General features: G+C 45.0%; 1 protein-coding gene across 2 annotated transcripts in view; it reads right to left on the reverse strand.

The window, feature by feature from the left end:
* The window catches only part of SND1 (staphylococcal nuclease and tudor domain containing 1), a 392,149-nt gene that overhangs the window by 231,289 nt on the left and 144,410 nt on the right, over positions 1-16,450 (reverse strand). The window lies entirely within an intron of this gene.

Here is a 16,450-nt window from a genome sequence, read left to right on the forward strand (position 1 = left end):
GGGAGTTCCCGTAGTGGCGCAGTGGTTAATGAATCCGACTAGGAACCATGAGGTTGTGGGTTCGGTCCCTGCCCTTGCTCAGTGGGTTGATGATCCGGCGTTGCCGTGAGCTGTGGTGTAGGTTGCAGACGCGGCTCGGATCCCGCGTTGCTGTGGCTCTGGCGTAGGCCGGTGGCTACAGCTCCGATTCAACCCCTAGCCTGGGAACCTCCATATGCCGCGGGAGCGGCCCAAGAAATAGCAACAACAACAACAACAACAAAAAGGACAAAAGACAAAAGACAAAAAAAAAAAAAAAAAAAAAGAACTGGTAGGTAAATGGGGGGGCGGGCGGGGGGGGGGGAGATGACAGACGAAGGTGACCAATGACAACAGTGTTGAGGATGTACATGGCTTCACTTATTTCAATTCTGGTTAATATGTACTTTTTCTGCTTTAAAAAAACAAACAAACAACCCAAAGACACCAGTTTGAATACTAGAAACCTAAAGGTAACCCTACAGAAAAATGAAAATATAATACTAACTGCGTGCCAGTTTGCCTACCTTTTTAAATAAAGCCACATTTCTACTTCATTGTTCTCAACATACCTCTTAGTGAGTACTGGCATAAATCTAAATTGCTTAAGTGTGGACTATAATATGAGTAACCAAGAATCATCACCCGATCGTACAAATCATAACAAATCTCTCACCTAGGAGTTCCCATTGTGGCTCAGCTGAAGCGAATCTGACCAGCATCCATGAGGATGCAGGTTCGATCCCCGGCCTCGCTCAGTGGGTTAATAAGGATCTGGCGTGGCTGTGGCTGTGGTATAGGCCAACAGCTGTAGCTCCGATTAGGCCCCCAGCCTTGGAAGCTCCAATATTCCGTGGGTATGGCCCTAAAAAGACAAAAAAAGAAAAAGAAGGAAAAAACAACAACAACAACAACCACACCTCTCACCTGAGGTGAAGTACTTTAACCAAACATGCTACCTATGGGATGAGAAATGAACCCACTTCATGGTATTACCTCAAAGGTGATGAATGTATGAATTTGACCTTTGAAAAGTAAATTCAAGTGGCAAATAAATAATATTTTGAAATGCTGGGTTAATTAACTCAGTGTTCATTTGGGAGTTGAAAAGCAGGACATCTAACATTTATTTCTAACTGATGTTCAAACACCTCTGCCTGTTGGAGAGGTAACTTCAGCAGAGACTTCAATGGGGGCTTCAAGCCTGAGACTTTGAGAGAGACGAGGGGTGAGGGGAAAAAAAATGCTGGATGGGGCATACTTCGTCCTTTATTTAGCTTACTCTGGGTCACAGTAAATTAAGTTCTCATCAGATCTCCTGCCAGTTCCCATGGAAACTCTATCAGGCTGTGAAAAATGTACCAGGAATCTCAGAAAAGCAGCAAGCTGGATGTTCTGAGTTCTCTCCAAACTCTCCTTCCCAGGCCCACCCCCACCTCCTCTAAGTCAGGATCCAGTTCAGGGCCGCTGCACACCTGGGGATCAAAAAGATGTTCTTAAGAAGAAGGGCCAACAATAGACTATAATCTCGTCAGATGGGGTTTAAAGGCAACAGAAGATGAAGAAAATGAAATGATGGCCATCTTCCCTCTCTCTCCTTCAACATTATCAGAACACAGAACAGAGAGAACGAGTTCCCATTTTAGTTGTCATATTACATCCTGCTCCCTGTTTGCTATTATCGATGGAGCTCCTGCAATGAGCCGAGTACTGCACTCAGTCCTTTCCATATATTACCTCATTTAATGCTCATGACAGGCCTCAATTAGGTAATGCTACCCTGGAGATTCAAACCTATGTCAATTTGGTTCCAAAAGCCCATATGCTAAACCACCACAAATAGCCAGCAATAGGATACTGATTAAACACTCACTTGATATTAAATGATAAAAGTACCTCATGTAGAAGTCTATTTAATGACACAGGGAAACCATCATATCGCAGGTTACAAAACACTAAGTACCATATAATTATTAGCTAAGTTGAAAATTATGCAAACACCCAAACGCATAAAAAGAAGATTGGAATAATACACATTCAAGTATTAACAGATGCTACCCCTGGGTGGTAGTTTCTTTCTGCTTTTTCTTTCAAAAATATTTTCTTTTAGAATGAATAAGTGTTGCTTCTGTGACTGATCAAATAGGCAGGAAATGTTATTTTTATAGCAAAACAGCAAAAACAAAATACACCATCATAGACAAGGACAGAATGGACACTATCCCCGGTATTAGCAGAATTCATAATTACATTTTCAAGCAGTAAAGTTAAGGCCAGAGAGGAAACTAGGCTGAAAATGATGACAACACTTTAATATTTTTAAGCACATAAAGATGAAACACAAAACACAAGATACCATTTTTGCTAATATGTATGAAATTCTAACTATTTATGATGCTAGTATTTAACGAATACCCACCCACAAATACACCAGCCTATGTAGGCCTAACTTATCTCTGGGAAGATTTACAAGGAAATGGCAACACTAGTTGTTTCTGAGCAGGGAAACTCAATCAGTGAAGGACCAGGATAGAAGGGCACTCTTCAATTACATGGCACTTATCAGAATTTGAAATTTGAACCAAATGAATACATTACCTACTCAAATAATTAGCAAGTAAATAAACCCTCCCAAAACACACACACACACACGAAAAACTTAAAACATTATTGTGTTTTCTTAGCAAATAAACGTCTATAAGATAAAAGTTAACAAATTTAAACGCCTGCCTATTTTATACAATAGTTTGTCAAAAATATCCTATGTTTCCATATTGTATTTTCTGCCAAATGACTTCAAAATGTCTGTTTTAGCAGATGAAAAAACAAAAAGGATTTAGTTTCTTGATTTGACTTTGAAAATCTTTAGAAGAAAATAAAAAAAGATGCACTGCTTTATCCATATATGTCCTTTCTAAAAATGACACCTCCATCTATTTTTTTAAAAAGTAAAGAACATGTTATGTTATATAAAACAAAAAAAAAATGTTTGGAATTATGTCTTCCTGGCTGTTTAAAAATTAAACTTAAAAAATCCTGTAGGGAAAAGTTCTGCCTTGCCATAGAAACTGTATCAATGCAAAGAGGAGTCTGCAAGAAAAAAAGGAACAAGGACCAAAGGCATCAACCTGGACCCACAGGGGTGGAGGACAGGGACACCCACAGGGAGTCGAGGAAGGAACAAACAGCTCTAAAGGTCAGCTCCAGGAAGGCCGACCAGGCAAAGAACATACACTTGCCACAGGCTCCGAAGCAGGTCCCAGGGCCATCCAAAGAGCTCTTCTTTGCTTCGTGAGGTCTCGTGTTTGGAGCAGCCATCAAGCTGACATGTCACTAGAGCACTTGGCAAGGACATGCGTGCTCTGGCCCCCTGACCACAATCCCCCAGGGAAGGGAAATCCAGACTAAAGGGGGGACCAATAGTTTCCTTCCTCATCCATTTTTCCCCTTTTCCAACAACAGGGTAAAATGACAGTTGAAGCAGGAAGACAATTTAAACTGTATTACATCAGCCAGCCTATAAAATGGGGTGTCCATCTGAGACAGCCCAGGCCCGAGGAGAAACCGGAACCGTCAAGCAAACCAAGTGGACCCTGTTCAGAGAGAAGCTGATGCTTTGTCAGCTTTGGTCGGGGACCAAGGTTCATGCTGCTGGGAGGATGAACAGGAACAAGAAAAAATGACATTTAGCAAATCACTTTTCTCCTCTGAAGGCCAGAAAGGTCCCAGGGATCCAGTGCAGCAGCCAAGTCAGACAGTATGGCAGATGGGGCGTGTGTATGGGAACATGAGAGCTACCGCAAGCTTAGAATTTGAAGGTGTCCGAGTACCTTTGAGGAGGGCGACGAACACGGAAGGCAGAGGGATGGGAGGGAAAAGGAAGCAAAACGAGCGGAAGTCAGAGCGACACAAGGCAAGCGAGGGGGACTGTGTCTGTACAGGAGGAGCCACGAGACCGTCAATACCCTGCCCCCTCTCTTAACGGCAAGAGACTGCCACCAATCCACTTAGACTCAGCTTCTCGCCATTCCCCCTTGGCAAAGCTACGGTGAGCGACCACCAAACCAGCAACACTGAAGAGCAGCAACAGGACTCATCTTTGTCTTTTTTTTTTTTTTTTTTTCGTCTTCCAAACCTCTCCCAGGCTGGGAGTTCAAACCACACGCAGCTTTCCTTCCACACAGCCGGCAGCACTCCTGGCAAGGGAGAAACTAGTAGGAAACATGAAAAGGCTCCAGGCCAACTCAAAAATTCAATCATTCTGATGTATTTGGTGTCTAAAGCCATTATTTCCAAATTTAGTGAACTGATGAATGACAGAGGGAAACAAACATCAGCTCCCCATTGGAAGAAAATCATCTGTAGACAGAGATCCCGGAAAAGGGAGAAAGAGGTCCTTGCCCCAATGGGAAACTTGACTGTGACCCCAACTGTAACAGATACTCTGTAAAGATACTCTGACCATAACTCAGTAATATGAGCAAAAGCTGGAAAAGAATGAATTCAACCTCCTAGCTTTCTCTTGCGGAAGCAGGAGTGTGGTAGGTAAAAGATAACTAGAGCCACTCTATAGAGGTGGTAGATTTATTTTGAACATAGGCAAACACACCCCTCGAATCTTGCGATCTGGCTAATGCAGCTATTCACATTGTTATTTAAGATAAAACAAATCTTTGGTGTCAAAAGATGACACTTTCGGTAAACCAACAATAATGGAAAAAACAGAAATTAAAAAAAAAACACTACACTTTCAGAACTGTAAAAAGAATGATTAGATCATTGCGGCATAAATAGGGCAAAAAATGTTCACTCCCCTTTCACAGAAGGAAATTAAGGAAATAAAAAGAACCATCATTCAAGGTCATGGTGTTAGGTGAACAAGAACTAGATGCATTTCTGGGCCCCGGGTCCAGGCACCAGACTGTTCCCACCACCAGCCCATCCTATGTGGTAGGGCAGTGCCAGGCCTCTTTATGGTAGCCCTCCCCAGAGGTACCACCGGGAAAACTACACATTGATGGGTAAAGGCTGTCAGAGGGTCTGATCCAGGATGACCAGCTGACCTTCCCTGGATTCTTTAGTAAAATCTTACAAAAATAGATCCCTTGTATTTTACAAATCAAAAACATGAGGCAGACTGGAAGAAACAAATCCATTCCAAGTGTAAGAATCTGAACAATCCTCAGCTGCTTATTTTCCTACCTCTGAGGTCACAGAAACATCCTACCTCTTCATTGCAATGGGGGCTGACAGTTGCGGACAAGGCTGTCGGCCTGGATTTGAGGTGCTAGTTTCTATTTCCATCCTAAGGACCTTCAATGGTTCTTGGGTCCCACCCCAAAGTTACTCCTGCAGCAGCTAGCTGGCTGCTTCCATCCCCTCCCTGCATCAGCACACCTAAAGAGCCCCAGCTGTCAAACTAACATGCCCATTTTACAAATAAAGAAACAGAGGCATCATGAATGCACAGACTGTGCAGTTAGGAAGCCATCTCTTGAGTTCCCTGGTGGCACAACAGGTCAAGTAAGCATCTAGTGTTGTCCTTGCTGTGGCTCGGGTTCCATCCCTGAGCTGTGAACTTCCGCATGCCACAGGAAGCCCCCCCCACCCACCGCCCCAAAAGGAAATGCATCGCTCGGCTCCTAAGATTCACCAGAAAAGTAAAGATGCTCCCGCGGCTCTCCAGGCGCACAGCTTCTAACCAGTGCCCAGGTCACTCTGCTACTGGCTTCTCTCCTCTCCTCACATTCCCCTCCCTTCCCCCACCTCCTCTCTCTTCTTGGATAAAAGGTGTAAGAGGTTTATGGACTGCAGAACCTGGGTCTGGCAAGGGAAAATCTGATGCTTAAAGGGTCTGCCCTGCCCAGCGTGCCCCACACACCCAAGTCTAGAGTGACAGGCTCTAAGGAGCTGGGCTCAGCAGGAACCTGCCAGGCTGAAAGGTACCCCATACATCGCAGAAGTGGCAAAGGGGAGCGAGTCAGTGACTTATTTACTTGCCATTCATCCCGACTACTGCTGGAGAGCGGGGACACTGTGAACCCCAAGTCAGGGGGAACAGAAACGGCAGGGAGCAGTCAGGGTTGATCAAGCGTCTGCCACTTAAGAGCTCTAAAACTCTAATGAAGGAGTGCAGCAAACAGTATTAACTTCTTGCCTACTAGTTGAGTCGATCCCTCTGTCATTCTAAAAGAGGACAAATTACAAATGCTTGCACATTTTCGAAAAGACATAGAAATAGCCCCAAAGTAGACCTCCTGCACGAAGGCTGATGCTCGGGCCGCCCCATGCAGAGCCCAACAGTGAGGCAGGGCCTGCAGGGTGTCCAGCACGCTGCCAATCAGGGGCAGCAGTTAGTGCATAACCATACTTCACACCCAGGAAAACCTCCTTATCTACCTATTTTTAAGGCCTTGGTTTTCATTTGTCAGGCAGTGCTACAGCTCAAGTCTCCTTAAAGTGGATCTACATTTGTATGAGGAAACGCAAGACGACAGGTGACAAGAAAACCATCTGCCTAGCTCGATGCTGCATGCTGAGCTTTCCATAGCTCCTCTCTAGATCCAAAGACTCCATTCTTTCTTAAGAACTGCCTGGAGGAGGACAAAACCCACCACTTCCTCAAGTCTTACTGGGGAGCCCAACCTGATTCCCGATGTCAGAAGCTGTGAGCTGAAGAAAAGGTTAGACCCCAGGGTGAGAGGGGAAGGTCGGATCTGGAAACAGGTACTCCAGAAATGCCCACAGGAGAATCAAGGACAGCCAGCCCCCGACATGACATGGGGAGCCAGGAACACCGGATCAGGCTAAGATTCTTATCCCCCCCCGCCCCCAAAAAAAAGGTGTGAAGTCAAGAAGCTGTGAAAGGGCCTCACACACTGATGCAAGGGTGAGAAGTTCTTTGTGACAGATGATATGGAGGCTGGGGCAGGAAATAAGGCTGGAAATGGAAGCAACAGCCCTGAATGACACGACAGTCATTTCTATACAAGCAGCTTCCCTTTGTTCTGATCGTCACTGAAGGCGTCAGATGCTTTTCTGGAGGCATCTGGGTATCACCAGAGTTTGTGAGAGGACCATGACCAGGCATGAAGAAAGCAGTTCTGGTGGCAACATGAAAGACGGCAGAGACTGGAAGAGCTACTAGAGATGGAGTTGCAGTAACTGAGAGAGAAGGGGCACGCAGGCCAGGCCTGGGCATCACTGGGAAAGGAAGATTCGGAAATGATAATCAGGGCAGACTCAGGTCAACTTGGGATGGGGAGACTGCTGATACTCAAGTTTGGGATAATGGGCGAGTGGGCGCATTATTTAAGATCAACAACAAAAGTAAAACCAAGGGAGTTTGTGAGCAGAGAAAAAAAAAAAAAAATCACATGGAAGCCAAGAACAACATTTTAGGCAGACTAGATGACAGCTATCTCCTGGAATCTCTATTTGGGTATCTAGGATTCAGCAGCTGGAAACCAATCTGAAGGCAGAGAGAGAAGTTAGAGGTAGAAATATTCACATGTAAGAGGCAGCTGCAGCCATTAAGTGCATAAGGTCACACAGCAGGTGTGACCTCTCCTGTCTCTGAAAGACAACTATGATCTGTACAGTTCACATTAATATTAATCCAAGACTGCCAAGAGACATGCTTGTTATCTCACCAGTTATTCAAATCTGTTCTTATTCAACTTCACACATTTTGATGTAATCTTACCACAGTTAGACTGTTAAGTAGCTTATGACAGACATATCTTATTCATATTCTACCTCAAAAAGGTACCCAACAGCCATACATGTCTTTTCGAAACTATTATTTCCATGAGAATAGGTGAGTGTAAGACTCAACCCCCAATGTCTTGAACAAGGTATGGCATGAAGTAGTTGCTCAAAAAATACTTGCTGAATAATAAAAGTGAGTTGATGTCACCAGGCTACCGCCTATGGCCTTCTTAAACTGTCAAGGGCTTAGGCATGAGCAGAGCTTTAAGGACTGAGGCCTCAAAGAACATAAACCTAACTCAGTCTTTATCTTCAGAAGATGATGCACCTGCTCATCAGCCAAGCCCAGCGCCATCACTTTCTGAAGCCAGAATAGACAGAAAGGCAAAGGTGCAGAAAAGTCATCTAGTCCAAAAAAAGCCAGAATGAAGACCAAACCTAGCATTCCTATACATGCAGAAGAGAACTCAGGCACAGCTCCCCATGGCACACACCCTACGCAGGCACCGTGTTACCCACGATGCTCCAGAACAGACCTCTGCTAAATCATTCCTAACGTCTCATTCACCAGCCTCAAACAGGTGAGCAGGGTTCATCCAAAGCTACTGCAAGGAGTGATTTCTCCCAGAGTGCACGGGATTCTACAACGCCCGTGACTCAAGTGATAGAGACCCTACAACTACAGTAGCTATTTTATTTTATTTATTTATTTATTTTATTATTTATCTTATTTTATTTTATGGCTGCACTTGTGGCACATGGCATTCCTGGGCCAGGGGTTGAATCTAAGCTGTAGCTGTGACCTATGCTGCACCTTTGAATCCATGCCTCCACAGCAACCAGAACCACTGCAGTTGGATTCTTAACCCACTGCACCACAGCAGCAACCCCTGCAGGAGCCTTCTTAAATACACATCAGCACTCATCCTTCAAGGAAGGGAAAAGGGTCAGAAGTCTGGAGAGTGAGCCTACCGACTCTAGAAATGTGCTCAAGTATTCAGTACTCTATGCCAACTGTCGGCAAGTCTGGAGATGGGATGGCATTAATGCCCAGGGGAAGTAATGATGGAAAGAATGAACACAAATATAAAAAGACAAGACAGGCAGGGGGTCAGACGGCAAAGGACCTCAACACCAAACCCATCCAATGGATTATTTTTGCAGAGGAGCTTATTACCAAAACACAAAGCCAGACCTGTCCTTCGGCAAAGCCTCCTTGCCTGCCAGCTTGCATCTCTCACAAGCGTCCTATCTCAATAAATCTATTTCTTGCCTATCAAAACCAACAAACAAAAAAACAAAGCCAAAAAGCGAGAACTCTAGCCAGGAGCAAACCGGCCACATATACAAAAGAAGCTAACCTGTATCTCTGCTGTTTTACTCTCCTTGTTGCTGTAACCACGTACCAAGAACTGGTTGGCTTAAAATAGACATTTACTCAAACAGTTCTGGGAAGCTCTGGGTCTGAAATCAAGGTGGAGGCAGGCAGATGCTCCCTCCGAAGGCTCCGGGGAGGAACGCTTCCTTGCCTCTTCCTAGCTTCTGGCGCTCTCCCAGGCATTCTGTGCCTTTCACGGTGTCCACAGTTGCATCAGTCCAATCTCCATCTCCACTGTCACGTGTCCTTCCCTCTCTGTCCATGTCCCACCCTCTTCCGATGAGGGCACCTGTCTTGGGTGTTGGACCCCATGCCTCATTTTAACCCAATACATCTGAAGACCCTATTGGCAAACGAGGTCACACTCTGAGGTTCCAAGAGGACATCAGTTCAGAAGGGATACTCTTCAGCCCACTGCACCTACCATCATAAAAAATACCAGGAAGGACTGTCCAAGCCAGCAATCCTCAAGGGGTAGAACTGCACATTTTAGGAATACCTGAAAATCTGCCAGAGAAAAGATAAATACCAAGTGAAAGCAAGGAGGTGGTTCCACGCATCAGTAAAAGAACCTGATTCAATAAGAACAAAGGGCTTCACTCGGATGAGAACAACAAGGAGCACGGATCCTTCGCGCTTACAACGGCAGGGCGTCAATTATGAAGCTGCAGCCCTCAACTAGCACGTCAGTCACCCCAGTGCAAACAACTCAAAAAACTTCTGCCTTAGAACCGACAGATAACTATGCACACTACCTTCTTGCACACTCTCAGCTTATTCACGCCCTTGGGGAAAAGAAATACCCAAGCTTCCAGAAGCATGAGCCTAACTTTCTTTCTAGACACAGCAAAAACAGGGGTCAGCAAAAAAAACCACCAAAACAACCCACTCTAAAAAGTATGTGCCTAAAATTCAGACTTACTCCTTCTGAATGATGTGTTATTTTGCAAATATAGCAAAAGCTTTCTTATTAGAAAAGTTATATGTACTATCCCTATATAGGCCCTTACAAGATAACTACTGAAGGAAGAAGGAAAAAGAAAAACAAACAAACAAACAAAAAACATGAGAAAAGAAACCAAGAGTCGGGTTTCCTTCCCACTGAGCACACGGTACAGTCTCACTTTCCTCTCTTCTACAACGTAGGATATTCTTACCACCATCATCGAGCCCAAGCTCCAAAGAATCTATTCTCTGTAAACCAGGAGGTAAAGGAAGTTGGAAGATTTGCAATTCAGCATGTTTCATAGGGTTTTTGGCAAATAGGGTTATTTTTAAAGTAAGAAAAAAAGCCTGCCCTCTGCCTACCCCCAAACACAGCTGAGCTGATTCAGCACAAATCTCCCTCTAAAATAAAATCCCAGTTTGCAGAGAACAGGCATGGAAAGTTCCAGCCCCAAGGACGACATTTCAGAATCCTAGTTGAAAAGATCAGGAGTAGGTGGCTTAAGACAAGCCGACCAAAAATCAGGTATAAATTCAAGAACTTTCACCAGAACCTACGAGCAACTTGGGAAGAACATCTTTAAACAAACTGATACCCAGTATTACCCAGAGACAGGAGCTCTTGAGGATTCTAGCAGCTAATAAATCATTTCCTACAGGTGCTCACGCAGAAGAAATTTCCAGGAATGTAGCTTCGAGGTGCTTCCTGAAGAAGACATTACAGTATACATCCTACAAATACCACACTTGGCCAAAGAGCTATGTGCCCACCCCAGCACCCTCATGGTCCCTAAAGCACAATCTGCAAATTAAAAAAACCCGGCAACTCCTCACAAGGAGCACTTACACGCCAGCAGATAAAGCACTACCTCGCTGAGAACAACAGAGTTTTCACAAACAGGCAATTCTACTGTCAGCTCTGTTCATGACCTCTGTTCACTACAGAAGGGAGCTAATGAGTCAAGCCAAGGAGTCCAGGGCATCTAAAATGACCCCTAGCCTTGCGTGCACACGCACACAACTCCGTCCGGTCTAAGCGGGAGAAGTCTTACTAGGAAAAGGCAGGGTCAGAAAATATGAGCCATTCAAAACATCTCTCGATTTGGTGGCTATCTTCAGCCATTTATTCAAAAAATTTACAGCCACAGTGATGGTAACAGCTGGCACCGAGAAGGCAAGGACGAGCAACCTCACATAAACCTGTCAATTTAGATCACAAAGCATCCACAACCTTAGGGCCTGTTTCGATCATTAATGGAAAAGGACTCTTCCATAGTGCGAGTGAAACACATTCATATCAAGCGGGCAATGGGGAGCTGACAGAGCAATGTTTACCGACACCGAAGTAAAATACATTAGCGGTAATGCAGAACAAGAATCCCAGACTGCCACCTTTGTACTTAACACAGCAGATTAAGTTATCATACGGTAAAAGTATTTTTAAGGGAAGGACAGCTCTGTGATACATCCAGTGAGAAGAGAAAGATTCCTCCTCAGAAAAGCTCCTTGTCCTTGGAGAGCTCTCAAGGGCCGAGTGCTGAGGAAGGCTGTACCTGCTACCGTCAGAGACCTGTCCTTGCATGGGGCTTCTCAAGCTGGGCTGGCCTGACCCTGGCCCAAGGAACCTTTTAACTGAGCAGGTCCCGATGGGGCCTTCCCAGGACAGACACCTCCCCCAGACCCTCTGCTGTAGCTCCTCTCTCAAGTACCCAGAATAGCATCTCTGATGCTGAGTTTCTCCAGATGTCAAAAACCACCGTCAAATAGAAGGAATTAACTACTTGATGATCATGAATGTGTGGCCCCCAGACCTTCTGGAGTCGAAGGATTCATCATGTTAACCACCCTGCTGCCTCAACAGCGACCTTTCAGAGACCTGTGCACAAGCTGATCACATCCCCTGGAAAGCCCCTCCCTTCGCCTGGCCTTTAAAAACACTTTGCTGGAAGAACATCTTTGTGGCTCAGTGGTTAACAAATCTGACTAGCATCCATGAGGACGTAGGTTCAATCCCTGGCCTCACTCAGTGGGTTAAGGATCCGGCGTTGCCGTGAGCTGAGGTGGAGGTTGCAGATACGGCTCAGATCCCACATTGTTGTGGCTGTGTGTGGTGTAGGCTGGCAGCTGCAGCTCCAGCTCTGATTCAACCGTATGCCTCGAGTGAGGCCCTAAAAAGCAAAAACCAAAAAACAAAACAAAACAAAAAAAAAAACACAAAACAAACAAAAAAACCCCCACAAAAAACAACAAAAAAACCTACAATACACTTGCTGAGACTCTTCGAGCAGTTCAGGGTTTTTCTGGGGGGGCACAGGCCCCCTGTTCTCCGTGCTTGGCCCTGCACTAACACTTTTTCTGCTCCAAGCTTCTTTTCAGGTTTGTTTGGCCTCACCATGGGTTAGGCACACAAACTTGTGTTTGATGACACTCTGTTCCTTTCCTTTCTCCCAGAAGTCTCATCTCTGCCAAATGACTGAAGAAAAACCAAGCTCCAGTGGGCTTGGCACCTCACCTATGACCTCACACTGTCTGCGAAACTGAAGAAAAACGTGTAATCCGACACTGGTTTCTCTGAAGAACAATTTGATGAAACATCACTTCACAGGGACATCTCAAAGACTAATGAGATAATGTCTAGAGGGCTGAGGGCAGTCAGCAGGCTGATCTACCACCTGGGGTGGACATGTGTTGTCTAGGACAACGAGGCTCCAGAGAAGCAACTCCTTGGAGCAGGTATGTTATACTCAAGAAGTGACATACCCCCAAAAGAGCCTGACCCTGGCTATCTGCACACAATGGGGACATGGGCCTTTCTAGATGCCCTTTGCTTTTACTTGCCATTCTGAGTTACAGACATCTGAGCTGAGATACCTAATTTCTATGGGCTTTGGTTTCTTCCTCCCTATAAAAATAAGAACAATATATGATCGTTCAGGGTAGAGGTGAAATTTTAAGTGAAAACAAAATTCAGTGCTTCCCATGAAGAAACAACTTAAATGACAGCTCTCTTTTTAAGCTAGGATGAGCATTATATGAGGTGCCTTAATAAAAAAAAAAAAAAAAGTCTGTTTAGTTCATGCTACATATATTGGAATGGCAAGGGGATCGTGCCAAGGCAGCCACCAAAGAGTAAATGAGCCATGCTGTCTACAGTCGATTCAGAATATTCTAACCCACAGAAATAAGGCTATTAACAATGGCTGGGTTTCCAACCTGGCTCATAAAAAAGCACATTAACCCAGAATAGAGACAGTATCGTTTACACACGATACCAACCATTCTACACAGTGAGACCAGATTTATCACGAGTCCAGTTTTGAACCTGCTGGATTTTTAAGTCCGGCATACATGGAAACCATTCCCATCCACTCCAAAGAGCTCCATGCCCCCAGAAGTACAGACCTCAGCGAAGACAGGTTCCCAAAAGAGAAGGACATATATAGGTGACACGAATTTGAAATAACTCCCTAATTTATAGCCCAATAACTTCCCAAAGGTCTGCATTTATCCAGAGCATTGCCCAATTTTTAGTGCCTAAAAAAAAGTCAGCCTACAGAACAAATTTCAATGGCATAAAAACCATACAATGTCAGCTGTTGGTTTACAAATGAGCTTCATGCCCCAAATTTTCTTAAGAGACACAGTGACAAAAACTGTTAGGGAACAGACGAATTTGGGGGAAGAGGTTTCTGGAGACAGGAGAGGCTGGACTCAGCATCTAGCTATCACCAGGGCTGAAGCTTTATTGCTTCTTGGAATTTCATCTCTTCTACCACTTTTGCTCTTCCACTGTCCAAACAAACTTTGAACACAATGGTTCCCATGGTGATAGAAATTCTGTAATCAAGGGACAAGAGTTATAGTGATTCATAAGGCATTTGTAAATGCTGTATTAAACAGATAAAAATGCGCAGAGATTCTACTTTCGAGATTCTATGAAACAGCTGGGGGAAAGTGCCATTGAGGATCCCAGCTATTGTTAACGCCCTTACTCCACTGAGAGCAAAGTGACTTAGGCACAAAAAAACTCTTGCTTTTCTTGGGCTGACCGTCTCGAAACATGAAGGGAAACAATACCCAGAGAAAGAAGACTGTTCCTGCTCTCAGAAGAGGACTAGAGCCCTGGGTCTCTTAGGGGGCATCAGTCCCACCGTCTTATATACACCACGAATGCCATTCTGAAAAACTAAAAAGGACATGGTGAAGTGACCAAGGATTCCACGTGTCCACTACACCGGGACCATGAAGAACCTCTGAAGAGACGAGCAAGACAGGTCTCTCCTCCATGCATGCGCCTTCGTCAAATGCAGTCAAAGCACAGCTGGCAGACGGCAAACAAAGGGTGGGGAAGCCATTTGACCAGGCAGTGTGGCAATCCAGACAGCCTCTGAAACACTCCCAGGATACACAGGTGTCCCACCTCTCCCTCAAACCACACACACACACACACATTTTGTGGGAGCTGGAAGCAGGTAAAGACCAAATCTGTGAAAGGGGTTAATGGTCATCAAATGTTGCACACCGACTCACACCTCTTGACCTCAGAGCCAGCAAAAAAGAAAAAAAAAAAAGAAAGAAAAAGGAAAAAACCATAACTGAAAAAGTCAGGCTATGCTAGATGCTACATGAAAGCAGCATGACTAAACAAAAACAATCCAACTTACTGGCATCTGGAAAACCGTCACTGACTAGTATCACCCTAGATTCTCATCAGTGAGAGAGGAAAGGCAAATAATAGATGATAAAACCAAGGCTCAGAGAGGTGCCTGGTTACCTTCATTAAGGCAATTAGCCAGAAGGAAATCTTGGGAGTGAATCCAAAGTCACTTTCCATAACTGAAACGGAGGCCACTGACTAACGACGCAAGTCACCACTTCGCCTTCCATCTTCTTTCTCTGCATTCTAGAAACCCCTCAAAACGGTCTTGTTACAGACTCTCTGGGATGGTCAACTAACAGTCTGGGCAGAGAAGCTGACTGTACCTCCATTATCTTGCTTCAGCTGTGACAGGCTGTCCTAATCAGCTCTCGTGCGCACAGGCACACGCGGGCACACATGCCCCCTCTCTCGGTGCCTCTTAATCACCATGTGCCACACTGAACAGCTGCAGAGGTCTGAAGGGAATTGGCAGAAATGTGCGATGATGTGCTAGCCGCCCCCCTGAGGCAGCCACTGCCCTGCCTGCTCCCAGACTCGAGAGCACATGGGTGTTCGCTGTCGCAGCTGATGGGCCCAGACGACAGGCAAGTGGTTTCAGGTGGTGAGTCAGGAAAGGCAGTTTGCATCAGGAATGTTCCAGCCCAGCAGAGCTGAGCTGCATCCTATTCCCTGCGCAGGGATACAGTATTCATCATTTATACAATGTCACCATGGGGGACAAAACTTGGGCTCAGCGCAAATAGAATCCAATCAACTCTGATGCAGAGAAACCAGTAAATGAGGTTTCTCCCACCAAGAAGGAAGCTGACTGCTTAAGAATTGCCACTGCATCTGACACTGGAGGTCAGTCCTTTTATCCCGAGATAGAGGACTTTACAAAGGCCCGGCAGGCACACAGTGTTTGAGAGCAGAGCCCTGGGGTAACCTTCTAGAACCATTCGGCAGCTGCTACCCTGGGCGGTGATCTATGCTCCCAGGCATAGAGGGAGCAGAATCAGAGAAGGGCGATATTCAGACAAACCAGGTGGATGACACAATACACAGCACACAACAAGTATGGGCTGCCACTCCCTCCGAGGTGATTTTGGGCGGCTTTCGACAGAGACGCACGTGTGGGGGGATTCCCGGCCTGTCTCTGTGCTACTGTTTATGAGCCAGTAAATGAAAGCTCTATGATATCAACTGGTGAAACAGAGACGTTAGACATTCAATCAGATAACGGGAGATCTAGAAATTGGACGAGGCTTACAGCCGCCATTCGCACAACACTTCATGAATGGATATAGCGTTCTGTCAAGTTTTCTACAATGACAGATGAGCCTCGTCAGTGAAGGAACCTGAGAAGATTTAATGCTCATTTTAGGGATTCCAGTTTGGTTTCTCTACTTCAGAATTAGTAATTTCATCATAGGCCCAGCTTCAAAACCTCATGTGAAATGTATTATTCTAGTGACTAAGGTACATAATAAAATGGGTTATATTTGTATTTATTATACCCTGCTTTAACCTTTCATATCACCAATCGTTTAAAAACCAGCATTTAGGGAAAGAATGCTAATTTGGCTTCAAAGCCAGACTTGGAACCAAAGGGCCTTACCTTTCTGAAGCTACCAAAAAAAAAAAAAAAAAAAAAAAAGGCACAAAATACTGTGTTTCTTGGAAGAATCCCCACGAAAGCAAAGTCAGGAGAGGGCCACACCTCACAGTCCTTCCCTCAACAGATTTCCCTCAATTACCAA

This window comes from Sus scrofa, chromosome 18, assembly GCF_000003025.6.
Source record: "Sus scrofa isolate TJ Tabasco breed Duroc chromosome 18, Sscrofa11.1, whole genome shotgun sequence".
Taxonomy (NCBI): Eukaryota; Metazoa; Chordata; class Mammalia; order Artiodactyla; family Suidae; genus Sus; species Sus scrofa.